This window comes from Bos grunniens, chromosome 6 (assembly GCF_055505025.1).
Source record: "Bos grunniens cultivar Pamir isolate PY7600 chromosome 6, Bosgru_T2T1.0, whole genome shotgun sequence".
Lineage (NCBI taxonomy): Eukaryota > Metazoa > Chordata > Mammalia > Artiodactyla > Bovidae > Bos > Bos grunniens.
Genome location: NC_141170.1, coordinates 20,288,771 through 20,316,270, shown reverse-complemented (window position 1 = coordinate 20,316,270; position 27,500 = coordinate 20,288,771). Strand labels below are relative to the sequence as shown.

The 27,500-nt window shown below is 43.2% G+C and overlaps 1 protein-coding gene across 9 annotated transcripts in view; it reads right to left on the bottom strand.

The window, feature by feature from the left end:
* The window catches only part of TMEM150C (transmembrane protein 150C), a 115,266-nt gene extending 102,211 nt beyond the window's left edge, over window positions 1-13,055 (bottom strand). For 5 of the 9 annotated variants that reach the window (XM_086405128.1, XM_086405125.1, XM_086405130.1 and 2 more), the window contains exon 1: window positions 12,198-12,280. The gene's annotated coding sequence lies outside the window, so the exon portion shown is untranslated. Of the gene's footprint in view, window positions 1-12,197; window positions 12,281-12,458 lie in introns of those variants that run through there. The other 4 variants (XM_086405129.1, XM_086405124.1, XM_086405126.1 and 1 more) reach the window with 3 other exon arrangements.
* Window positions 13,056-27,500: the final 14,445 nt, after the last annotated feature.

The window sequence follows — 27,500 nt, the reverse complement described above, 5'->3', positions numbered from 1 at the left end:
TGGGTGCTCTCAAGGCTACCTATAATTCTTCTATTGCTGTGCTTACCCTCCTGTATGATAACTGTTTACCTGTTGGTCTCCCCCACTAAACTGAGCAAGGATACAAATCTCATACACTCAGTAGGAACTCCATACACGAGGGCCAAATATACAAATGGAAAGTACTGGACATGTGAGTTGGTCAGTAAAAGCCTGTACTTTTCCTCCTTTGAAGTTCAACTCGGCCACACACAAATTCATACTTTGACACCACTGAACAAGAGGGCCCTTGTTGCCAGGGCATCCAGGTGTGAAAACAGCTCAACTCCCAACACTAAAAGTAAGCTGGAGCCTTTCTGTTTAAGGTAAGATGGAGTTCCACTGTCTTTCATGCATCTGCTCCCCTCTCTATCTGATTCTGGGCATCCCTGTGATACTATGGGTTGCCTTGCTCATCTGTGATGCTTCCCAAGTGAAAGAGTATGGTAGAAGACCCAGTGAGCCTTTTAGAAATGTCTGCTTTAACGATCTGGGGTGCAGCCTGCATTTTTACAGATTTTCAGATGATTCTATTGCACAGCCAGAGTTGAGAACCATTACCCTCTGGTTCTTTGCCATTTCCCCCTGGCTTGTGGCGCTGTCCAAGGTAGCAGTTCACCAAGCGCTTCTTCACCCCAATGTCTGCCCAAACCAGCCACGGGCAAGGGTCAGTGGTCTTTTGACTAACCCAAGGGAGGGGCGCTGCACCTTAGGACTTAACACAAGCCAAATTTATACAGTTAGCTGTGCTGGACAAGGCCACCGCTGGGTGTTCAAACTAAAACTAGGCTGTCCAAGAACCACACGTGACTACTTAAATTTAAATTAATACAAACTTGAAATTGCTCTAATTAAAAGTCCAGCTCCTCGGCTGCACATTCAAGTGCTCAGTAGCTAGTGGCTGCTGTACTGGATCGTTCAGAAACAGAACATTTCCATTACTGTAGAAAGTTCTGTTGGAAAATGCTGATACGAAAATATTTCTTTCTTCAGAAAATGATCTATGTGGTTATGTTCATCTGCTAATCATGGGCAAAATGAGCCACACAATATGCACAGTGTGAACACACTGGATCTCTGGCCATTCCTTTTCAGATGCGCGACAGTGGCCCTTTACCTCTTTTCTTTTCTTTTTCCGGCCACACTATGTGGCCTGTAGGAACTTAGTTCCTGGACTAGGGATGAAGCCCATGGCCACTGCAGTGGAAGTATGGAGGATTAATCACTAGACCACCAGGGAAGTCCACCCCTTTCCGAGAATAAGCACAAAGAAAGGAGTTCTATGCTCTCTTGAACAAAAGTTTTTCTGGACAGTTCCACCTATGTATTAGGGCAGCAATGGCTTTCCAACTTTTTTGACTGCAACTGACAGTAAAAAATACATATTTTACATCATAATCTTGTATACAGGTATATACATATATAACAGAAATTAAGTTTTACAAATCAGTATTTATCCTTACTACATATTTTTCACTTGGATACTTTATTATTCTATTATTTTCTATTTTCTGTTTTATTAAAAAAAATAAACCTACTTAACTGTTCTCATAGCTCTGGTGGCCAGTAGTTTGAAAAACTACTACCTTAAAACATAAGTGGTCCACACAAAACTGGGACTGAATTTCACACTGCAGAGTTAATAGCCACCTGGATAATAATAGTTAACATTTACTGGGCACTTACTATATGCCAGGCACTGTGTTAAATGTTCTATATTTATTGCTTTGTTCAATTCTCATAATAACTCCATAGAACAGTTGTCCAAGAACCATGAAAGAACTGAGATTTTACTTGCAGAGGTTAGCAGAAGACACAAGACTCCCAGGGTGGAGACAAAGGACTTTAGCATCCATAGCAATAGCAGTAGCCAAAGCACCAGCATTTCCTTGCACTAATTCCCCAGCTCCAGTTCCTAGGGCATTCAGAGAGGGCCATAACACCTGCATAAGCAGTGAGCAGCTTTACTGGAGAGGAAATCTGAGCTGCAAGAACTCAAATCCATTATATTGAATATTAGCAAGCCTGCTCTGCACTTCTGAGGAAAACAGTATCTCAATCATCCAAGACTGTTTACTACATAAACATCCCTGTAAAGACAATCTAGACTGAAAGGGGAGTCAGTGCCTCACTTTGTAAGTCCTGTCAAAATGCATGGGACGCAAGAACTGTCTCCCAACAGCAGGTACCGTACTTATCCCCACTTTGTACACGAGGGAACAATGACTTTAAAAGGATTAAGTAGCTTATTTAAGGTTACACAGGTCAACTTGACATCTAAGTGTATGCTGATAACACCTTCTTTCGCAGCCATTGACAGTGAAACAGGAAGAGAGAAGAGATGTCATTCATTTAGTCATGCAGCTGTGAAATTTGCCCCTACAGAAAGTAATTCACTATATATAATTTGTAATAAGCTCTTTTTTTTTCATCTTTTCTTCCAGAATCCCATAGGAAGAATATCAAATAAACAAGTCTTGGAGTATCAAATGAAAGGGCCAAAGAGTAGAGATTTTCAGCTTTATGGGCCAGATGGATTCTGTTTCAGTTGCTACTTAACTCTGTAGAGGGAGTACAGAAGTAGTCACAGGTAATTCATAACCAATGGGTGTGGCTATTTTCAAAATAGTGCAATTTGCTAACTCCTGTTCTCAGACAGCTCAGTGGGATACAAAAAAATTTGCATAGTAATTTCTACACACAATGATTTAATTGGAAAAAGATGGTAAATAAGCAACAAGCAAGCAAACCAAGAGTCATATGGAAAGGAAGCGAGCCTGGCTTCTATGCTGGAGCCCTCTTAAGTCAGCCTGGATAAACAGTATGTCAAGAACTAACGTAAAATATTCATAGATTAAAAGTAGAATAGAGTCTACACAAGGGCCTCCCTGGTGGCTCAGTGGTGAAGAACCCGCCTGCCAATGCAGGAGACATAGAAGATGCGGGTTCCATCCCTGTGTCGGGAAGATCCTCTGGAGAAGGGCTTGGCAATCCTCTCCAGTATTCTTTTTTTTTTTTTCACTCCAGTATTCTTGCCTGGAGAATCCCAAGGACAGAGAAGCCTGGCGGGCTACAGTCCATAGGGTCACAGAGAATCAGAATCGCTGAGCAACTGAGCACACACACATGCAAAATCTACACATCATCTCTCTGTGATGACTGCGGTCATGCCAAGACTCTAAGAAATAAATTATGTGACTTCAAAAGGCTTTTTCTAGCTCTTTGATGCTCAAGAGGGGAGCAGTTATCATCCAGAACAATCCTCTTTAATTTTCCATGTGATGACATCAGTTAAAAAACCTATGTTATGAATAAGGGGGAAGTAACAGTGAAAAAAAAAAAGGTACTCTGGGCCAGGGTCCATTCTACGGATTTCACAAATAACGCCCAATAACCAATAAAGAATACCATTTCTGAATTGCCAAAATTTATGGCTCAGTGAGTGAACACTCACGTGGCCTGATCTTAAAAAAAAACAAAACCACACACACACGCAACGGGCGACTATTTGATCACAGTGGTATTTTTTTCCCCAAATCAGTTTACTGGAAAATGTTGTCTTTATTTTTACATGCATACATATACAATCAAAATTTTGTTGGTTCTTCTTTTTCTAATTCTCTTAGATGGTAGACTAGGTTGTTATATTTTTCTTATTCATACAATCAAAATTTTGGCATACAAGTGGTCCACTTTTCATAGAATCAATTTTTATGTCACATATAAGCTCAAATTAAAATGGAAAAACACCAATCAAAATGTCACAGAAAAGATAATCGCTTTCTCAAGAACAATTCTATTAGCTGCAAAAATTATAGGGAGATAAATATGATTCTTGTAAACACTGTGCTGTCATCAAAATGACATAATTTTAAAGTCTAGGCTATGTGGGAACATAATACCACAAAGAAGAAAAACTGTCATCCATAAGTTAATATTCCTGTTATAACAGTTGGCATAATTTAGATACTATTGTTTATGTAAATATACTTTAAATTTTAGTGAAAAGTAGAATTTACAAATTCCAGGAGATAGATTGCCATTGAAATTCCAGAACAATTACATTTCATAATTCTAAGTATAATTCACAAACAAAACACTCCAAGTTCAGTAAAAAAAAAATCATATTTCTATTTGGTTTGCTTTACCATGGTATCAACACCTCTTAATTAACACCTTTCACTCATGAATCGATAGAATGAAAAATCACTTGAAGACTATTTTATTAACCAGCCCAGTTTAAAAAAATACAATACTCATTTTAGCTATGTATCAGTTCAGTTCAATTCAGTCGCTCAGTCGTGTCCGACTCTTTGTGACCCCATGAATCGCAGCATGCCAGTCAGTTTTAATTTATGTTTCAAAACTTCCAGTTACTACCATTTAAAATATCTCTTTGGCAGCTAAGTCATCGTAAGTGTAAAAAAACCAGGAAGACATCTACTTTGCTAATACATGAAATGCTTGATGAATACTAAGGCTATGCTATTTTTGGAGACATTTATGTTTACATTTAGTTGAAAGCCATTATAATTCATTATAATTACTTCAGAGTTAAATAACACCATTTAAACTACAGGCTAATTTCCGCTACTGCCATAGTTAATCACAATTACTTCTTAAGCTTTGTCTACATTAGCCTAAAAATATTACATGACTTTCAATGTCTTGTCAAAGACACTTCATCTCATTCCTTTGCATTCCAAAGATAGAGCCTGTATCACTGTTCTCGGAGATGGACAGTTCTGAAGCCCTGAACAAAATCTGCATATCTTATGGGTTTTCACGATGTTAGACACAGCCTCTGTAGTTTTTAAAGAAGAAAAGTAACCATGATGACAAGCTGTTGCCTTTTCTATTCGACCTGACAAAGTCTATGAACAAGTGATTGCTCATATTTAGTTTGACCTTTAAGAAAAACTGAACTCTGCTTCTAAAGCAAAATTAGTTTTACTTTTCAGATTGTTCTGGAGCCAAGGAAGGGTACAAGGAGATTCCTAGCCTCAGTTTTAGGACATCTCCTTTTATATGAAATTCTTAAAGCAACATTGTTCTCCTTTTATTATATTGAAAACTAGGTCATGAAGCACTTACAGGCAGAAAGTGATTTTGAAAAAGAAATAATTTAGAATCAAGTAAAAAAAGTGGGGGGTGTATGGAACGGACATATTTAGACCTGTTGTGACTATTTGCTACAAAGCAGTGTGTAGAAGTGAGGAAGTGATCAGGAGGGACAGAAGACTGAGTTCTTAGCTTCTGGGACATCTGGGTTTCTTTGGGCCCCAGACTGCCTGTCCTTTAAAGAGCATTCAACTTTAGAGGCCACAGGCCGGCAGCAGTGAGGTCTCCTCCAGCCAAAATGTACAACGACTCCCCTCTCACTCATCAGGCCTCATCTTACACAGAAAACAACTGCCGTCAGCTCGTTTCCGTGCTTGTGCAATGCTGTACAATGTTGGAGTCTCACAGTTCTGCAAGATGTGCATCTATGTATCCCTACTACATTGCAACATGTGAGCCAAAACAGTTGAGCTTTATGGACTCTGTCACCAGACACCCAGGTTCAGTGTTTCGCGTGGAGTCCTGTCTTAGATGGGTGTTTCCCAAAGTGAAACACCCTAGTTTCAGAGGCAGTATTTTACATCACAATCCAGTATACATATAGACATTTACCTAATAATAAAGCACGACTCATCTCACACGCTAGTCAAGTAATGCTCAAAATTCTCCAAGCCAGGCTTTAGCAATATGTGAACCGTGAACTTCCTGATGTTCAAGCTGGTTTTAGAAAAGGCAGAGGAACCAGAGATCAAATTGCCAACATCTGCTGGATCATCGAAAAAGCAAGAGAGTTCCAGAAAAACATCTATTTCTGCTTTATTGATTATGCCAAAGCCTTTGACTGTGTGGATCACAATAAACTGTGGAAAATTCTGAAAGAGATGGGAATACCAGACCACCTGATCTGCCTCTTGAGAAATTTGTATGCAGGTCAGGAAGCATCAGTTAGAACTGGATATGGAACAACAGACTGGTTCCAAATAGGAAAAGGAGTACGTCAAGGCTGTATATTGTCACCCTGCTTATTTAACTTATATGCAGAGTACATCATGAGAAACACTGGACTGGAAGAAACACAAGCTGGAATCAAGATTGCCAGGAGAAATATCAATAACCTCAGATATGCAAATGACATCACCCTTATGTCAGAAAGTGAAGAGGAACTCAAAAGCCTCTTGATGAAAGTGAAAGAGGAGAGTGAAAAGTTGGCTTAAAACTCAACATTCAGAAAATGAAGATCATGGCATCCAGTCCCATCACTTCATGGGAAATAGATGGGGAAACAGTGGAAACAGTGTCAGACTTTATTTTTCTGGGCTCCAAAATCACTGCAGATGGTGACGGCGGCCATGAAATTAAAAGACGCTTACTCCTTGGAAGGAAAGTTATGACCAACCTAGACAGCATATTCAAAAGCAGAGACATTACTTTGCCAACAAAGGTCCATCTAGTCAAGGCTATGGTTTTACCCGTGGTCATGTATGGATGTGAGAGCTGGACTATGAAGAAGGCTGAGCGCCGAAGAATTGATGCTTTTGAACTGTGGTGTTGGAGAAGACTCATGAGAGTCCCTTGGACTGCAAGGAGATCCAACCAGTCCATTCTGAAGGAGATCTGCCCTGGGATTTCTTTGGAAGGAATGATGCTAAAGCTGAAACTCCAGTACTTTGGCCACCTCATGTGAAGAGTTGACTCATTGGAAAAGACTCTGATGCTGGGAGGGATTGGGGGCAGGAGAAGGGGACAACAGAGGATGAGATGGCTGGATGGCATCACTGACTCGATGGACGTGAGTCTGAGTGAACTCCAGGAGTTGGTGATGGACAGGGAGGCCTGGCGTGCTGCGATTCGTGGGGTCGCAAAGAGTCGGACACAACTGAGTGACTGAACTGAACTGAACTGAAGGCTTCCGTGGTGGTCCAGTGGTTAAGAGTCCATCTTGCAATGCAGGGACAGGGCTTTGATCCGTGATGGTGGAAGATTCCATATGACAAGCAGCAATGAAGCCTGGGCATCGCAACTACTGAGACCACTCTTAAGAGCCCGTGGTCCACAACATGAGAAGCTACTGCAATGAGAACACCATGCACCGTAACCAAGAGTAGGTCCTGGTAGCCACAACTAGAGAAAGTCCACTGGCAGTAACGAAGACCCAGTGCAGCAAAAAATAAATAAATGAATGAACAATGAGTAGGTTTACATGGTGCTTACTGCACAGAGTCAGAATTGGAACCCAGGGGCCTTGATTCTGTAGTGCTTTTGACCACCACTCTCCATTGTCTCATGGCCTTGCACTTACATACATGAGGGAACCAAACACGTCATCAAACCCTAGTAACTCCCACTAAGAGGGATGCACAGTGATAATTCCTATTCTAATGTATATCCCATCTCATTCCCTGGTGGCTGAGTGGTTAAGAATCCGCCTTCCAACACAGGGGATGTGAGTTCGACTCCTGGTCAGAGAACTAAGATCCCACATACCACGGAGCAACTAAGCCCGAGCGCAGCAACTACTGAGGCTGTGTCTTCTAGAGCCTTTGAGCCACAAGGGAAGATCCTGTATCCCGAAACTAAGACCTGACGGGAAGTGAAGTGAATTGAAAGTCACTCAGTCATGTCCAACTCTTTGCAACCCCATGGACTATACAGTCCATGGAATTCTCCAGGCCAGAATACTGTCTTGGATAGCTGTTCCCTTCTCCAGGGGATCTTCTGAAACCAGAGATCGAACCCAGGTCTGCCAAATTGCAGACGGATTTTTTACCAGCTGAGCCACCAGGGAAGCCCAAGGCCTGACCAAATAAATAAATAAATAAATAAATAAATATTTTAAATGCTGATACAAACCTGTTAAATCAATTTTCTGACTCAGAACATGTGGCTTGAAAAATACTATGGTAAGTGCTGTATGAAAAATTTCTTTGAAAAACCTCAACAATAAAAAAGTTAAATAAGTATATGCATCTCATCTTAGAAACTTAACATGAGGTAGTGCATTGAAAATCTCCAAAAAGGGGGTGGATTATATGGAACAGTTCCTAAATTCACTCGAGCATCTCTACCCTCTCGTGGAATGGACACTAATTTGGGAAATCTTATCCTATAGTGTTAAGATTGGGGGTTAATTTACTTTATATTTTGTGCATTCTTAGTCACACAGTCTCTTCTGACTCTGTGACCCCCTGGACTGTAGCCTGCCAGGCTCCTCTGCCCATGGGATTTTCCAGGCAAGAATACTGGAGTGGGTTGCCATGCTCTCCTCCAGGAGATCTTCCCAATCCAGGAATCAAACCCGCGTCTCCTGCATGGCAGATGGATTCGCCATCTCTATGCATGAACATTTGTGTCACATTTTAAAATAACTGATTGAAGGAGAGTCCCTTCCAGAGCAGGGGAGCACCCAGGACCCTGAGCTCTGGCCTGGGGAGAGGTATTCCAGGTACCTAGGCTGGGTGAGGCAGCGACTTTCTGCCTCTCTAAATCCCCTCCCCTTGGACTTCCCTGACAGTGCAGTGGATGGGAGTTCATCTGACACTGCAGGAGATGGGGGTTCAAGGATTCCATGTGCTTAAAAGCAATTAGGCCCGTGGGCCACAACTACCGAGCATCAGTACAGCAGCTACTGAAGCCCACGTGCCTAGAGTTCATGCTCCCCAACAAGACAAGCCCACACACCACAAGAGTAGCCCCCTACTCGCCACAACTAGAGAAAAGTCAGCGCAAAGCATTGAAGACACAGCGCAGCCAAAAATAAAGCAATAAATAAAATTATTTAACCCTCACCTTGAAACACTGAAAAGTATAGAAACTGACTTTAAGAATGAATGATTCCATAATGGGTAAACAAGCAAATAATAAAACAAATTTAAGAACTCAGACACACGGGGCCAAGCATCTAAACAAATCTGAGTGCTGCTTATTTTTGTGGCCAGCAGACATATGGAAATTAAAAAAGAAAAACTACTTTTAGAATAGAGTTGAACTTCAGCATGACACACCTTCTTCAGGGTAACTCTGAGTATTTTTTCATAACAACAGGATTAGAGTCAAATCTTAAGTCCTGGTTCTATTAAGGTTGATCTCTACTTTCTTCTAATTAAGGGTAATTGCCATTAAGTACTATCTCTGCAGGAAATAGGAGTGGGGCAGAATTTAAAGCTGCAGGGCCAGTATGGTAGCCACAAGCCCCGTGTGCCTATTTAAATTAATTTAAATGAAATAAACTTTAACATTCAGTTCTTCAATTATACTAGACACATTTCAAGGATTCAACAGCGACATGGGGCTCTTGGCTACCATGTTGGGCAGACTATAGAACATTTCCATCATTGTGGGAAGTTTTATTGGACAGCACTGATCTAGAGAAAGGCCATTCGCAGATGTTAAAAAGAAAATTATTCATTTCTCCCTTCATAAAGAGTTCCAAGTGCTACCTAATGGAGCTGGCATGACTTAAAATACTGTGAGGTTGACTGTGAAGGCTACTGCCAAAGATTTCATTATTATTTCAAAGTATCATTCCAATTGGCCAAATATCTCTTTGCATTAAGATTTTCCACTTCCACAAGTTATCTTTCAAAATTCATACATACATGCCAGGAAATGATATTTGGTGATAATAACAACTTGTTAAAGTTCTACTAATTTATGAGCTAGTGCTAAGAGCAAATTATGAAGGAAAAAAATTAAACCATAAAGATACATGGCACCATTAGCTCTCAGAATAAAAGTTTATAGTTAAAACAAGTAGGGATGCCCTTAGGATAAAGAAAGTATTTATTACACACATGGGTGTGTTTCTAGCCTTTTCATGAGTTTAGACTCAGATTCTGTAACATTTGGTTTTTGCATCACATGTTGAGAATTTAGCTCATATATCATTTGAGCTTCACAGCACCTAATCAGCACTCTAGTGTGGACTCTGAATGTTGTAGATTCTTCTCCTGAAGGGGAAAACAGAGGTCATGCATTATCTTGTCAGTGTCTGTCTTGCTTAGTCAGTTACTGAACTGATCCCAAGCGGCCAGATTATGCTGAAACCAAATGGCTAGGATTGCAGGGGCCAGCTAGCTTTTCGTCCTTCGTGTCTCCAGGCTGCCCTGCTAATCTGGCTACTGTACTGCACAGGTAGGCCTAGGTCACAGGAAAACAAAGCAGAAAGACACACAGGAGTGTCAAGTCGAGTGCCATCACTCTTGATGATCACAAGCAGGTAAAATGAGTACAAGAAAACCCTGCAAGGTCATCATAAGCATGACCGTGGTAGTTCTAGAACAAAGCCTAAACATAAGGCATTACTATGTTCATGCAAAAAAAAAAAAAAGACTACAGAGTAACCTATCTCCCCCACAAAGCAACTGGTGAAAGGCATTTGATGAGAAATACATGAGTTAAACAACTGCTATAAAGACACTTTAAAGTCAATTAAATAATCCAAACAAATTGCCTTCAGCACAATGGCAGTTTATAATAAACATGCGTTTCCCAAATACTTTAATATGTTTATTCAATGTCATAACATCTACCAACTGTCATTATTGTTAGCAAAACTTCTTTATCATTTTATTTACCATGTCTAGTTTATGAACTTGCAACCTGGGGAGCTTGCAAAATATTTATTAAATACTGTATAAATAAAAACCACCATTAAAATTCTTATGCTTATGCCTCGAAGATTAAACTCACATTTCTAGCTCATTAAGAGATGGTAGCTATAGTTAATCTTTGAAACATGGTGTTTCTGGGACACACAGAAGAGAAAGTTTGGGATTTAATGCATGAGAACTGAAATTGTAAAATTCTTTGACCTGCAAATATCATATTTTTTTATGATTAAAAAACTAATAATTTTTCCTTGAAAACTTTAAGTAGGTCAACTTATTAACTGTTGCCATGGAGTTTATACATTCACATTTGCCTATCCTTTTGATGAACTGCAGCCCAGGATGGAGTTACAGCCCTGCATTATTAAAAAATCTGCCTTTGATTCAAGCACAGAAACGGAGAAGCAGAAATTAATATTACCGTTTAGGCTGTGTTATTGTAACTGATCCAACAACTTAAAAAAAAAGAACAAATTAGTATATTGGGTTGCCTAACAGGACCTCTCCTGGTCTCCCACAGGAAGTGGGAACCGGTTCACTCAAGGAGAAGGGTTTCCATCCCAACTGGGCTGTGTTCTCACATTTGCAGTCACAATCCTGGCTCGACCGGGAAAGACAGTCTGGTTGGAAAAAAAACCTGACCAAAAAAAAAAAAAAATCGGGGAAGTGTCGGGAATATAATAAAGTGCTGTGGAGGTAGGGGTGGACGGAGGAGAGGGATGAGTAGAGAAAGGGAATATGGGTTTCGAATGGGAAAATAACCCTCTGGTTCTCCGTTGGATTCCTTTAAGGAGGAGAGAATCGTTCCACAACGGCTCTCTCCATAATCCACAGCTAATCACTCTTTTATTGCAGCGAATGATCAGACAGCCTCGGTCTTCACCCACTCACCGGCGTCTCGCCGGAGAAACCGAAAATCCCATTTCTTTCTCAGGGCGCACCCGGGGAAGGGCGGCGAGGCTGTTGGTTTTCGAGTGGAGGGCTGCGCACAGGGCAAGGCAACTTAGAGCCCCTGCCCGGCTCTCCGCGCCAGCCCGCCGCGGCGAACGGGAAAGTGAAGAACGGCGTGCGGCGCGGAGACCCGGGAGGCCGAACTTGGGGTCGCTTCCCACCCGCATGCCCCCGACCACCACCGAAGGCCTGGGCACCCGATGGGGCGGCGGGCGGGGACACCTGTCAAAGGAACCGGACCCGAGCCGCAGCCGGCGGGCGGCGCCGGGGCCCGGCGGACGGCACTGCGGCGGCGGCGGCGGGACCGGGAGCTCCGGCGGCCACCGCGCCTCGCTCGGGGTGTGCGCCCGCGGGGTGTCGGGGGGCGGCCTCGCGCCCAAGGCGCTCCGGGGAGGGGGCTTAGCCGAGCAGGGCCCCGCGGCCGGGAGGACTCCGCCGCCCGAGCCCCTCTGCGGCGCCCGCCGCTCCCGGGGTCTCCGCCTCGGGGCTGGGCGCGGAGCCGAGCACGATGACCCCGGGCTGCCCGGCGGCCCCGCGCGGAGGAGGGGGCGCCGCGCCTACCTGCTCCCGGTGCGGCGGGGCCGCGGTCGCCTGGCGGGGCCGTGACCTGCGGCGGCGGCAGCAGCAGTCGCGGCGAGGAGGGCGCTTCCTTCAGGAAGGGGTGGGATCTGCCCGCCCGCCCGCCGCGCCGCACCGCGGCCCGCCCCCGACTTATTCTGGGGTCCCGGCTGCCAGGCCACCGGGAGAGACTCACCTCACCCCCCGCTCTCCCCACCCCGAGGTCTCAGACCCCCACCACCCCTAGGGGCCCCGCGTAGTTACCCGGGGCTGGAGCCGAGCGGCGCCGGTGGGACCGCTTCTTTCGCCTTTGTGGACGCGATTGCCTGGCGCTCGCCGCTCACCCAACAAAAGGAAGGACGGAATCTGGGATCCTCCGCCTCGCGGTTATTTATTTCTGACCTGTTGTAACCTTCTGGCCGGCTCCCTTCGGTCCACACACCTAGGGCTTTTGCACAGAGCAGCTAAAATTCATTTTCGTGCCCATCGGCTGAATGCAGTTCGCCGCCGCTCGGCGCTCTCCCGCGGTTTTCTTTCATCGGGAAGAACAAACACAGGGCCAACTTCTGACCCTGGCGATGAGCGGCACTCCAAGGGCGCCCTCCCAGCGACAGCTTGCTGTCTTCCTCCCAGAGTCTCGTCTCTTTGAAAACTGTCTTCATCGGTGTTTGAATGGCTGTCCCCACCCGGGATCGCAGCCTATCAGGGTACCATATCGCTGACCTCTGGCAGCGGCGTGATCAACTATTTTTATCACACGCTCACGGGTTAACTTCTCTTCCAAAGGCATCGTTCCGGTGCTCCCACAAGAGAACCCCCTTTATTAACCTGCCATAGGCTGACCTCCGTTCTTTTGCGGGGGGAGGGGGTCTCCCCAGGCGCTCCCTACCACACCTGCCTCTTCGCTGCTGCCTCTCAAAGCACATAGTTTAAATCCTCCAATTCAACCTTCCAGAACTGTTCCTTCCCCCATGATATACTATTCCCCCACAATACACCACTATCCGTGTATTGATTTGTTTTTGCTGGTTTCTCCTGGCTACTAAACTGTGAGCTTCTTGAGGCCAGGAACCTGGCCTCTTCTCTTTCCCTTCCCTTAAAGTTAAAACAACCAAACCAAAAACTTGAAATCCTCTGCTGCATTTTGTAAGGCTGAGGCTGCCCATTTTTCTGAGGAGAGTGATTGTAGCTTTCATCAGCTCCTCAGTGATCTCTCTCCAGAGTTCAGAATTGCTTGAGGCCAGTTCCTGAATGAACCCCAGCTCTGAAGGGAGGACCTTCCCCAAATTTCATCTCTCCTAATGCCAATCATTTCTCTCTGGGATAACTGAAGGAACCCTCTAGTTACACTTGATTCCAGTCCCTTCTTTGAAAACTTCTGAATCCATCCAAACAGTTAGTGGTCCCTTTCAACATTGTCTGCACATTTGAATCACCATTGGGAACTGTAAAAAACAGAAACACCTTGATCTGCCTCAGACTCCCCTAAGTCTGAACCTGGGGTGGGGAATGTTGAGCAGAGAAGAGCAAATTCAGCAAGGCTATGTTTTTTTAAAAAGAGCCAAAGGCGATTCTGACATGCCCAAGACCAAGTTATTGCCTTTCTTTGAAGGGTTCCCTATTTGTAAAATGTCCTGACTTTTCTTTGTCTTTATGGAAGGATTGAGAACCCTTGCACTACGTTAAAGTTATTTGAACATTTTCATTTTCACTTAAAGCCAGGCCCACTTGTGCTTAAGAAACAAACTTGAATTTGTGGCATCAGGCTCAGCACCATTTGTCAGCAGCACTAAATCATGGCCAGTTTCATTTCTAAAACGTCCATCCAAATGTTAACTCAAAGAGTGGAATAAATTACCTTCCAGACTGGGATATTGACAGCTGAAATATTATGTTAAGATGCTGGCTATGAAGGAGAGTTGGTTGTTATAAGCAGATTCCATTAATGTCACGAGAGTTCTAGTGAAGCTTCAAGAGAACCGAAGACAAACAAAATAGAAGTTTATCCATGTTTTGATCTTTCTTTTATTGGTCTTGGCATCTCACCTGTGAAAAATTCATCCACAATGTACTCAATATAATCTAGATATATTAAATCATCTATGGGTATACAAGTAAAAATCTATCCTGGAGCTGGTCCTCTTTTTTTAAAATGTATTTAAAGATCCATCCTTGGGACTTCCCTGGTGATCCAGCGGTTAAGAATCTGCCTTCCAATGCAGAGGATAGGAGTTTGATCCCTGGTTGGGGAACCAAGATCCCACGTTGCCTCATGGCAATTAAGCCCATGCTCCACACAAGAGAAGCCCACATGCCACAACAAAGACCCAGTGCAGCTAGGAAAAAAAATCCAGCCTGTATCCCTTTTTTTTTTTTTTTTTTAAGTTTCTGTAGTTGTTAATTAATTAATTTTATTTTTATTTATGTATTTTTGATTGTACTGGGTCTTTGTTGCTACGAGCGTGCTTTTTCTAGTTGCAGTGAGTGGGAGCTACTCTGTTGCCTCACACAGGCTTCTCATTGTGGTGGCTTCTATTGCAGAATGCAGGCTCTAGGCTCATGGACTTCAGTAGTTGCAGTCTGAGGGCTCAGTAGTTACGGCACACAAGCTTTAGGTGCCCGCAGCATGTGGAATCTTCCCAGACCAGGGATCGAACCTGTGCCCCCCTGTGTTGGTAGGCAGATTCATATCCACTGTACCACCAGGGTAGTCCCATCCTGTATTCTAACACAATCTGTTGACAACAGAGCAAACAGGGCTTAAGACCCAGGAATTAGAGGCCAGCTTAAACTTGGTGAGTAAGATGGTGATTGGTACTCAGGGACAGGATGGTATCCCAGGGCCACCGCATGGCACTGTGATTCTGGCCCCATGGTGCTCTACCAGTCCACTGACCTGACTCACAGCACAGGCATGCTGCATCTGAGTAGGGGTGGTGGCTTTCCATACAAGAGAACTTGTTATCTAACTGAAACCACTACAGAACATTTAGGGGGAAAAAAATTCTATATTCTCATTTCCTTTCTCTCACCAGCCAATTTATTGTTGTTTAAGATTCAGATCATTTTTCTTTATTCAGTTGGCAAAACAGACTTAAGAAGCACAACTCATAAATAACACTCCCAGGATTCTGGGAATCCTGCTGCTGGTTCAATTGCCGTGAATCTCGTTATAATAATAATCTCTGTATAACAAAATCATTGCCAAGCCTTATCCGGCTGCTGATCAGTCAGGTCATCTTTGTTGAAAAACAACCATACAAAGTTCATTGAAATGGTATGTGATCTTTACCAACATCTACTTTGGCCACCTGATAGGAAGACTCGACTCATTGGAAAAGACCCTGTTGCTGGGAAAGATTGAGGGCAAGAGGAGAACGGGGCGACAGAGGATGAGATGGTTGGATGGCATCATTGACTCAATGGATATGAGTTTGGGCAAACTCCAGGAGCTAGTGAAGGACAGGGAAGCTGCAGTCCATGGGTCACAAAGAGTCGGACACAACAGAAACAGCTTATTAAAGAAAATTTCATGGGGTAATTGGAAAGCCAATGAGAAAACATTGGGTGACAGAATGTTAAATGCGAGCTATTATTTCCACTTGGACAGTGGCCCCAAATAATAGATGCCAACCACTCTCATATTCCAGACAAGGTGCAGAACCACCAAGTAGGGCTTAGAAGCAGTGTTCCCTTAACCTCTCACTCACCTTGAAGGTATGCAAGGGTTGAGGTGGCAGCTGCTGAAGAAGGGTTTCTGTGGAAGGAGTTGTTAAGTGTCCCAAGCGGCCCTCCTGTGCAGCTGCTAGCGGGGAGGCGAAGAGGGCTCTTCTCTCGCCTTGAGTCTGATGAGAGGAACTGAGAGCTTGAGGTGTGATGCCTGCAATTTGGGGAACGCCATGGACCATTGTCTGGCTCATGCCTGAGAAATCTAAAGGGCCAGCGTTAGCAAAAGTGGCCTGAACACAGGGTAGGGACTCTGGTAAGGGAAGTAATTTACACCCACGGAAGACAAGTCTAAGATAGTGAGACAGACAGTGTGGGCTTGACTTTGATCAAGAGGACTGCTTGGAAGGGCAAAGAGACCTCAGCAGAAAGAAGCCAGAGGTTTGCCTCCGGAAGTCCACAACCCAGGCAAAAGAATCTCAGGCAACCAGTCAGAAGCAAAATGAACTTGCCCGTGCCAAGGAAATGAGTGGTGAGAGGCTGCCCAGTAGGGTGGTGGTGGTAAAGGTGGTTCTCACAAACGCAGGAAAGCATGGATGAGAGACAGTGTCACCTCCGCGGCCAGAGGAAGTTCTGCCCACCTGGAGCCAGCTTTCTGCCTCCTTAGCTCTCTCTCTTCCCCACTTTCCTCCTGGAGGAGGCAGATAGCCTCCCTCAGGTGCAGGAAGGGGAGAAACCAGGCTTGAGATAGAGCCTACCATTACTCCCCTTGGCCACAAAAGGGTGGGGTTTCTATCATTACTCTATACCAGACATATTAATTACTGATATAAGACTATTTTTTAAAACAACATATGCAATCTGTTTTAGCAGCTAATGACTTTTTAAAAAATAAATGTATTCATTTGGCTGTATTGGATCTTAGTTGTAGCACACAGGATCCTTGTTGAACTCTAGTTGTGCCACATGGATTCCAGAACTTAGTTCCCCGACCAGGGATAGAACCTGCATTCCCTGCACTGGAAGGCAAATTCTTAACCACTGGACCACCAGGGAAGTCCTGGTATAAGCCTATTTTTGAGTATAAGTAATGAGAGCCCTTTTGTTTTGTGTGTTTTTTAAATTGAAGTATGGTTGGTTTCCCTGATAGCTCAGTTGGTAAAGAATCCGCCTGCAGTGCAGGAGACCCCGGTTTGATTCCTGGGTCAGGAAGGTCTGCTGGAGAAGGGAACGGCTACCCACTCCAGTATTCAGGTCTGGAGAATTCCATGGACTGTATAGTCCGTGGGGGTCACAAAGAGTTGGACACGACTGAGCAACTTTCACTCTCACTCATAGTTGGTTTACAATGTTTCAAGTGTACAGCAAAATAATTCAGTTATACATATTTATGAATATTTTCCAGATTCTTTTCCATTGTAGGTTGTTATAAGTTAATGAATATGGTTCCCTGTGCTATACAGTAATCCTTGTTGGTTATCTACGTTATATCTAGCAGTGTGTATATGTCAATCCCAAACTCCTAGCTTATCCCTCTCCTCCCCCTTTACCCTTTGATGACCATGAGATTGTTCTCTATGTTTGTGAGTCTCTTTGTGTTTTATAAGTAAGTCTTTTAATATCATTTTTTAAAGGTTCTACATATGAGTGATATCATGTGATTATTTGTCTTTTTCAGAGGCTTTTTTTTCCCTTAAATTTATTTTTTAATTGAGAGTGACCCCAAAGTCACCAGACCTACACATTAATTTATACAAGGGGCAGGAAAACAACCAGCCCCACAGAGCAGATTTCAGCAGGCATGATAGACGGGCATTGAGCTGTTTTCTGATTATACCATGAGTCCCGCTGGGTCAATATATCAGCTATATATTCAAATATAATGTGTTCCCTATTATGCCTTAAAACCTCTGGGAATGTCTCAAGTGGCCATCTTATCTGAATTACAAATAACTGATATGTGTCAAGAAATTCCCTTCATGTGTAATAAATTATAGTTAAGCTTTCCAACAAGAAAGAATTAAGGATACTGGATTAAAAGATCTGAATGGATCTAAATGTTGGTTTAACCTTTGCTGTGATTTCCTCTTTGAGAGACCTGGGGTTCGATAAAAGGTCTCTTTTAGTCAGGAAAGTCTAGGTTTTGAAAAGGCTATGGCCACATACAGCATGCCCTAGATCAGGGACCAAGTAACTCTTCGGGAAATTTTCTTAGTGTTCCTGTGGTTAAGAAAACCCCCCTCTCCCCCAGTGCAGGGGACACAAGGTCAATCCCTGGTTGGGGAACTGAAATCCCACATGCTGTGGGGGAACTAAAATTTGGGCACCACAACTAGAGAGAAGCCTGTACACTGCAACTAAGACCCAATGCAGCAAAATAAATATTTTTTAAAAATAATTCTTTGGGTTCTGTTGCACCAGTCCAGCAGCCCTCAGACCAGCATATCTTGTGCTAGAGGACTGCAATGCTTTGGAGTAGGGAGGGAGAAACATTTCTGAAATGCAGACCAGTAAAGGGAGATCAACGTGTGGCTGAGGTTGCCATGATTACCTTGGTGATGGTTTCCATACCATGTGCTTGGCAGCTGTGATCTGGGAATTCCCGAACACTTTCCTGTATTCTCTTGAGTGCGAGGTATTATCATCTTGCTCTCCTCCTCCAGTGGGAAAACAGAGTTGCAAAAAGGTCTGTGTCTGGTGTTCAGAGGAAGAACCTCAAATAAACACCAGATTTTGCGTTCTGAAATTCACCCATTTCCCCCATTTGAACTATGAGACTGTCCTTCACTATGAGAAAATCGGCCAAAAGACTGTGAACAATTTTTATTTCAATTCATCCTCTCTCTTTAGACCTTTTGCCAACACACATTGTGTTTGTGAAAGGCACCCATTATTTATTTGATTAAAAAAAAGAACCAAAAAACCCTCCCTCAGTCACAGAGCTAAAGATTAATCATATGACGGTATGATATTCTTTTTGTCACGAGTGACTGTTTTTAATCACTTGTATTCAGTCTTTTAAATTTCCAACTAGGAGATGTTGCTTCAGCCCCCGTGTTCTGTTGTCTGCCTCGGCCGCTGCCCCAGCCTCTACCCTGAGACCTCGCTTTGACCAGTAACTAAAGAGTTAACAGGGATGGAGGGGAGGGCCTCCATGTGGTGTCTGGACAGTTGGGGTCCACCCTGCCCTCATTGTTAAGTATTTAAAATTTCACCCTTGGGATGGAGGCTCAACTTCTCTCCACCAAAAAACATCTTTTTATTTTCTATGATTCTTCTCCTCGTCGTTTTCTCTTAAAAAGGAAATTCCTCACTTTATTTCCAAGCCTAGCTCTACCACTGGTTATTCTTTATTCTACTTCCAAGACTTTCTTAAGCGTATTTAACCTCTCCCCCTCAAATGGCTCGTTCTCTTCATCTATCAATGTGGACATATTTTACATTAAATATGCACAGTTTTCTAAATGTTTATTTTCTGTTAATTGAAACATGGAACAACAGACTGGTTCCAAATAGGAAAAGGAGTACATCAAAGCTGTATATTGTCACCCTGCTTATTTAACTTCTATTCAGAGTACATCATGAGAAACGCTGGGCTGGAAGAAACACAACCTGGAATCAAGATTGCTGGGAGAAATATCGATAATCTCAGATATGCAGATGACACCACCCTTATGGCAGAAAATGAAGAGGAACTAAAAAGCCTCTTGATGAAAGTGAAAGAGGAGAATGAAAAAGTTGGCTTAAAGCTCAACATTCAGGAAACTAAGATCATGGCATGTCCCACCACTTCATGGGAAACAGATGGGGAAACAGTGGAAACAGTGTCAGACTTTTTTGCGGGGGGCTCCAAAACAGTGCAGATGGTGACTGCAGCCATGAAATTAAAAAACACTCCTTAGAAGGAAAGTTATGACCAACCGAGATAGCATATTCAAAAGCAGAGACATTACTTTGCCAACAAAGGTCTGTCTAGTTAAGGCTATGGTTTTTCCAGTGGTCATGTATGGATGTGAGAGTTGGACTGTGAAGAAAACTGAGCGCTGAAGAATTGATGCTTTTGAACTGTGGTGTTGGAGAAGACTCATGAGAGTCCCTTGGACTGCAAGGAGATCCAACCAGTCCATTCTGAAGGAGATCAGCCCTGGGATTTCTTTGGAAGGAATGATGCTAAAGCTGAAACTCCAGTACTTTGGCCACCTCATGGGAAGAGTTGACTCATTGGAAAAGACTCTGATGCTGGGAGGGATTGGAGGCAGGAGGAGAAGGGGACGACAGTGGATGAGATGGCTGGATGGCATCACTGACTCGATGGACGTGAGTCTCAGTGAACTCCGGGAGTTGGTGATGGACAGGGAGGCCTGGTGTGCTGCAATTCATGGGGTCGCAAAGAGTCGGACACGACTGAGCGACTGAACTGAACTGAACTGAACTGAAGAATAGTTGCTTTGCGATATTGTGTTGGTTTTTGCCATACATCAACATGAATCAGCTATAGATACACATATGTCCCCTCCCTCTTGGACCTCCCTCTACAATTTTCATTTTTAAAAAAGATCCAAAAATAAGTGATAATAAAGCTGAAAAAAATGTAAAAAACACTCAGTGTTCCTATTAATATTCATAAATAACCCATATGAGAAAAGAAACCGAAAAGGATAGAATGTATGGGCCTCCCGGGTGGTTCACTGATAAAGAATCCGCTTGCAATGGAGGAACATGGGTTCGATCCCTGGATCGGGAAGATCCCCTGGAGGAGGAACGGGCAACCCACTCCAGTATTCTTCCAGAGATAATCATATGGACAGAGGAGTCTTGGGGGGCCTATAGTTCATAGGGTTGCAAAGAGTCAGACACAACTGAAGCGACTGAGCGTGCAAGCACATACGTACAACTGAACCACCTTGCTGCACACCCAAAGTCAATACAGCATTGTAAATCAACCACATTCCAATCTAAAATAGAAATTAAATTAAAATTTAAATATGTAAAAATTATTCTCAGCTTGCACCCAGCCACTATTTTAATAGCAATTGCATTGAACCTATAGATCAGTTGAGGGGATATTGCCATCGTAGCAATACTTCTTAATTAATCATCTATTTTATACACAGTATCAATTGTGTATATATGTCAATCCCAATCTCCCAAGTCATCCATCCCCCTTTCCCTGTTGGTGTCCATATGTTTGATCTCTGTCTGTATCTCTGTTTCTGCTTGGCAAATAAGATCTATATTATTTTTCTAGATCCCACATATACGTAGTAATATACAATATTTGTTTTCTCTTTCTGACTTACTTTATTCTGTATAATAGTCTCTAGGTCTATCCATGTTGCTACAAACTGGGTCATTTGTAGAGAGGTGGAGAGGGGACTTTCTTGTGGAACTAAACCCTTAACATGTGAGATCTAACACTACCTCCAGGTATATCTATCAGTTCAGTTCAGTTCAGTCACTCAGTCATGTCCGACTTTTTGCAACCCCGTGAATCGCAGCACGCCAGGCCTCCCTGTCCATCACCAACTCTCGGAGTTTACCCAAACTCATGTCCTTTGAGTCGGTGATGCCGTCCAACCATCTCATCCTCCACCATCCCCTTCTCCTCCTGCCTTCAATCTTTCCCAACATCAGGGTCTTTTCAAATGAGTCAGCTCTTCACATCAGGTTGCCAAAATATTGGAGTTTCAGCCTCAACATCAGTCCTTCCAATGAACACCCAGGACTGATTTCCTTTAGCATGGACTGATTGGATCTCCTTGCAGTCCAAGGGACTCTCAAGAGTCTTCTCCAACACCACAGTTCAAAAGCATCAATTCTTCAGCGCTCAGCTTTCTTTATAGTCCAACTCTCACATCCATACATGACTATTGGAAAAACCATAGCCTTGACTAGATGGACCTTTTTTGACAAAGTAATGTCTCTGCTTTTTAATATGTTGTCTAGGTTGGTCATAACTTTCCTTCCAAGGAGTAAGAATAGAGTTAATAAGACTGGTGTCAGAGGACTATTTAATGTGTGGAAAACCCACATGTCTGGTATCATAAGTGAAATAGTGCTGAAGAGTATTGAGATTACAGGGGACATACCAAGGGGGGAAAGGGTGTGGATGAATTGGGAGATTGGGACTGACATATATACATGCTTGATACTATGTATAAAATAGATGATTAATTAAGAACCTACTGTATAGCAGAGGGAATTTTACTCAATACTCTGTGGTGACCTAACTGGGAAGGAAATCCAAAATGAGAGGGGTTATATGTATACATATAACTGATTCACTCTACTATAAGCAGAAACTAACACAACATTGTAAAGAAACTAATAAAAATTTATTAAAAAAAAAAGAAAGTCCTCCCTCCCCACTTCAGATGCCCACTTCAAGTCCAGGTTATTATCAGTGCTTCTGACCAATAAACTATAGATTGGAGATTCCAGTGACCCACACCTCAGGTTCAGTTAATTTGCTAGAGCTGCTCATTGAACTCAGGAGAAGAGTTTACTTACTAGATTATTGGTTATTATGAAAAAGTGAAAGTGTTAGTTGTGTCCGATTCTTTGTAACCCCATGGACTCGCAGGCTCCTCTGTCCATAGGATTCTCCAGGCAAAAATACTGCAGTGGGTAGCCATTCGTTTCTCCAAGAGATCTTCCCAACCCAGGGAATGAACCCAGGTCTTCCACATTGCAGGGATATTCTTCACCATCTGAGCCAGCAATTGTTGTCCAGTCCCTCAGTCATGTCCAACTCTTTGCAACCCCATAGACTGCAGCTAGCCAGGCCTCCCTGTCCTTCAATATGTTTCAGAGTTTGCTCAAGCTCATGTCCATTGAATTGATGATGCCATCCAACTATCTCATCCTCTGTCATCCCTTTCTCGTCCCGCCCTCAATCTTTCCCAGCATCAGGATCTTTTCCAATGATTCAGCTCTCCGAATCAAGTAGCCAAAGTATTGGAGCTTGAGCTTCAGCATCAGTCCTTCCAATGAATATTCAGGGTTGATTTCCTTTAGGATTGACTGGTTTGATCTCCTTGCTGTCCAACGGACTCTCAAAAGTCTTCTCTAGCACTGCAGTTCAAAAGCATCAATTTTTTTGTGCTCAGCCTTTTTTATGGTTCAACTCTCACATCATACATGACTACTGGAAAAACCATAGCTTTGACTAGATGGACCTTGGTTGGCAAAGTGGTGTCTCTACTTAATACGCTGTCTGGGTTTATCATAACTTTTCTTCCAAGGAACAAGCATCTTTTAATTTCATGGCTGCCGTCACTGTCTGCAGTGATTTTGGAGCCCAAGAAAATAAAGTCTGTCACTGTTTCCATTGTTTCCCCATCTATCTGCCATGAAGTGATGGGACCAAGTGCCGTGATCTTCGTTTTTTTGATTGTTGAGTTTTAAGCCAGATTTTTCACTCTCCTCTTGCACTTCCATCAAGAGGCTCTTTAGTTCCTCTTCACTTTCTGCCATTAGGGTGGTATCATCTACATAGAGTGAGTGAGTGAAGTCGCTCAGTCGTGTCTGACTCTTTGCGACCCCATGGACTGTAGCCCACCAGGCTTCTCCGTCCGTGGGATTCTCCAGGCAAGAATACTGGAGTGGGTTACCATTTCCTTCTCCATCATCTACATAGCTGAGGTTATTGATATTTCTCCTGGAAATCTTGATTCCAACTTGTGCTTTATCCAGCCTGGCATTTCATATGATGTACTCTGCATATAAGTTAAATAAGCAGGATAACAATATGCAGCCTTGACGTAATCCTTTCCCAATTTTGAACCAGTCTATGAGCCACCAGGGACAGATATAATTAAGGAATAGCCATAGGGAAGAGACAAACAGAGTAAGATGTATGGGAAGGAAAATGGAGCTTCTGAACACGGTTCTTTAAGCTTCATTACATAGACGTGATTGATTATATCACTGGCCATTGGTGGCTGATTGAATTTTCTTCTTCCAATTTTTTTCTAATGCTTTTACTGTTTTGTTTCTTACTGTTAGCTTTCTGATACACTTGGAATTTCTTACTTATGTTGCAATGTCCAGGGATCTAACTTGATCTCTTTCTAGTTCAATTGATAATTATGTCAATACTTTTCATTAAATAAGCTGCCATCAAGTTGCAGCATTTGTCATGGGACTAATTTTAAAACCAATTTGGATTTATTTCTGCATTCTTTGTGCCAGCATCATTCTATTTTTGATCACTTTAATAAAGTAAAGCAAATTCTCCTTTGCTGTCTTCTTTTGCATAAATTCTGTCCTCGTAATTAGACATTTATTTTGTCATATTGTAGTGAACATTGTTGGTTGCCTTCTCAGCTTTCCATACATCACTGTCCTACTGGGACGCAGCCATGAAGTTCGGATGGATTGATCCACTCTTGATCATGAGGGAGGCCTCAGTTGTTCTAGGGCATAAGTTTAATCATGTTTCTCTGGCTCTGGATGATGAATTCGTTCATGGAAGAACTAGAACTGTATTTGTGTAATCAGAGTGAAACTTTGGACTTTTCACTAAATTCTGGGAGAAATAGCAACTAGCCTTAGTAGCAGCAGTCTCGCAACCATAAAGATAAACTAGTCTGAGAATGATGCCAGCACATGGAGGAGGACAAGGCCAAAATAATCATAAAGAAATAAAACTGGGGTCTAATGAAAGTATGCCTGTAGTCTGCCCTACCTCTGGAATTTTCAGCCGTATAAACCACTGAATTCCCTTTTTTTTATGTTCATGAGAATCAGCTTTTCTGTTACTCTCAATGGAAAGCCCCCTAACTAATACACATATGGGCTTTACAAGAATTTTCTTTTTAAAAACTGAAATGAAAATGATCTTTTATTGTCCCCAAACCCTTCAATCTTCCCCATGGATACAAGACTAGATTCCATCTGTTTAGCATGGGCTTTCAGCCTCACTGCAATCTGATTCTATCCCACTTCCCAGGCTTCTTTCCCATTATTGTTGTCCCTCCCCCAAACCCCCACCACCTAAATCTAGAATTTATCATCCAATCCCCATCACTCTATTGGCACTCTTGTTGGCTCAGCCTCCTACTGTATCCACATTTTGACATACAGTCTCCAAATATGTATTGAGTGTCTAGTCCTGTGGGGATGGCCTGTGTGAGGTGCTGGAGACACAGGCCTGAGTGAGACGTGAATGCTGCCTTGTGGGGGGGGTCAGACTCACATGCAGATGGTTTTCACACAATACGCTGAAGGCTCTTGTAGATACCTTCAGTAGACCTCATGTATGGTAGTGATGAATAAGTATTTGCTAAACAAAATGGGATGTAAGGCATTGTTAACTAACACAAACATGGATTCTAGATCCCTAAAATTAGATGTATGTATGTCAAGATAAAATTCTGCAAAGAAAAGCCAAGTAAACATAGGAAATGAATAGGACCCTTTAACAAAGTATGGTCATTTACAACTCTTTTCTTGTGATGTCTTTGTCTGGTTTTGATGTTAGGATAATCTGGCTTCAAGAAAGGCAAGTTGAATATGACAGAAACCAGTACAATATTGTAAAGCAATCATCTTCCAATTAAAAATAAATAAATTTTTTAAAAATTAAAAAAAAGAACCATTGACATAAAATATTTTCCCAGGAGATAGTTCTCATCATCTGATATGATCACACACCCTTAAACACATTTAATAGCACATTTCAATAACACCAAACTTTGAATCTTGTGACACCATGGTGAACTCTCAGCGCTAAAGTAGTTGTGTAATATAATAAAAGAATCAAATTTAAAAAAAAAAAAAAGGAGAGTTGAGCAGTTTTTTTTTGACAGCTTTATACTATCCCATAATTTGCCATCACAACTTCCCCCTCTTCCTTTAGGGACTGTGGAAGGCCCCAGATTGTTGAAGATTGCAGTAAGATGAGTAGAACCAATTGATACACAGGAAAAAGTATGCCTCAGACACATGCATTCAGAGTAGAGTGTGGGCCATTGGAAGGGGGGGGGGGGGGCCCTGCTTTGTTCACCTTACTAACCTCAGGCACCCGATACACCTCAGTGCTTCAGCACAGCTCCTGATATATAAAGCAGGCACCCAGGTATTGCTCTCCAAATTGCAAAAACACTTTTATCTTCCCCCTCAAAAACCTGGGCCTGTCTCTTGCTAACAAAGCCCTATTTTATCTCCAGGCTATTTGTTTCCTTCTCCAATATTTTTTTTAAAATTTTATTTTAATTATTTATTTAGCCGCACAGGGTCTTACTGCAGCATGCAGGATCTTTGATCTCCATTGCAAAATGTGGGATCTTTAGTTGCAGCAGGTGGGAGCTAGTTTCCTGACCAGGGATCAAACTTGGACCCCCTGCACTGGGAGCACGGTCTTAGCCATTGGACCACCAATGAAGTCCCACCAAGGGAAGTCTTCCCACCAGGGAAGTCCCCTCCAACATCTTTCCTTGCCCTTTTCTCCTTGAAGGCTGCCTCTACATTCATTTGAACCACAATGCCCAGTGGAAGAAGCTGTACAGGTCCAGACTGCACAGAATCTGACTCATCCTGGATTCCAGACTCACCAGGGCCCATCTCCTAGGATGAAGTTACTACCAAAACTTCGACTGTACCTTTCTGGAGAACAGGTTCCTGAGAACCAGACCATGCTGTCTCAGGCCACAGCTACCACAATGTGAATCTGTCAGGTTTTTATATGCAGCTCAGCTCTGCAAATACACACCGAATTATCTCCTTCACCTTTTGCTCCATTATATGTACTAACTGATCCTGGTGGCTTAGACAGTAAAGAATCCACCTGCAATGCAGGAGACCCCAGTTGGAACCTGGGTCGAGAAGTTCCCCTGGAGAAGGGATAGGCTACCCAGCCCTGGAAAAGGGATAGGCTACCCACTCCAGTATTCTTGGGCTTCCCCTGGTGGCTCAGATGGTAAAGAATCTGCCTGCAATGCGGGAGACCTGGGTTCAATCCCTGGGTTGGGAAGATCCCCTGGAGAAGGGAACAGCTACCCACACCAGTATTCTTGCCTGGAGAATCCCCATGGACAGAGGAGCCTGGCGGCTACAGTACATGCAGTCACAGCGTCAGACAGGACTGAGCAACTAAGCATGGCACATGTGCTAACTGAAAGTTAGGTATCCAACCCGGCCCTCTGGCAGTCTTGGCTGCTGGCTTCCTCAGGTCCTGTTTCCACAGCACCAGTCTTCCAGGTTCCCCTCAGAGAATTCAGAGCCTTGGAGAGGCAGGCTGGCCCCATCATTGCCCCAGGAGTGCTGGCTGGACCTCTCCTTGGCTGCCCGTTGTTGTCAACAGTTTCTGTCACTATAGATACAGTACTTGGAAGTAACAGAACTGTCCTTGTTCTAATATCTTCTACAAATTCTTCCCCTTGGCTCTCCTGCTACTTTTAAGTCAATGAGACTAAGTTTAAGTTCAGTTCTCCATGAGTACAACTTAGCAAAAGGCCATTTTGCATTATGAACAGGTATGGGAGTTCTCATCCCCAGTGACTCAGATAGTAAAGGGTCTGCCTGCACTGCAGGAGACCTGAGTTTGATCCCTGGGTTGCCATGATCCCCTGGAGGAGGGCGTGGCAACCCACTCCAGTATTCTTGCCTGGAGAATTCCACGGACAGAGGAGTCTGGCG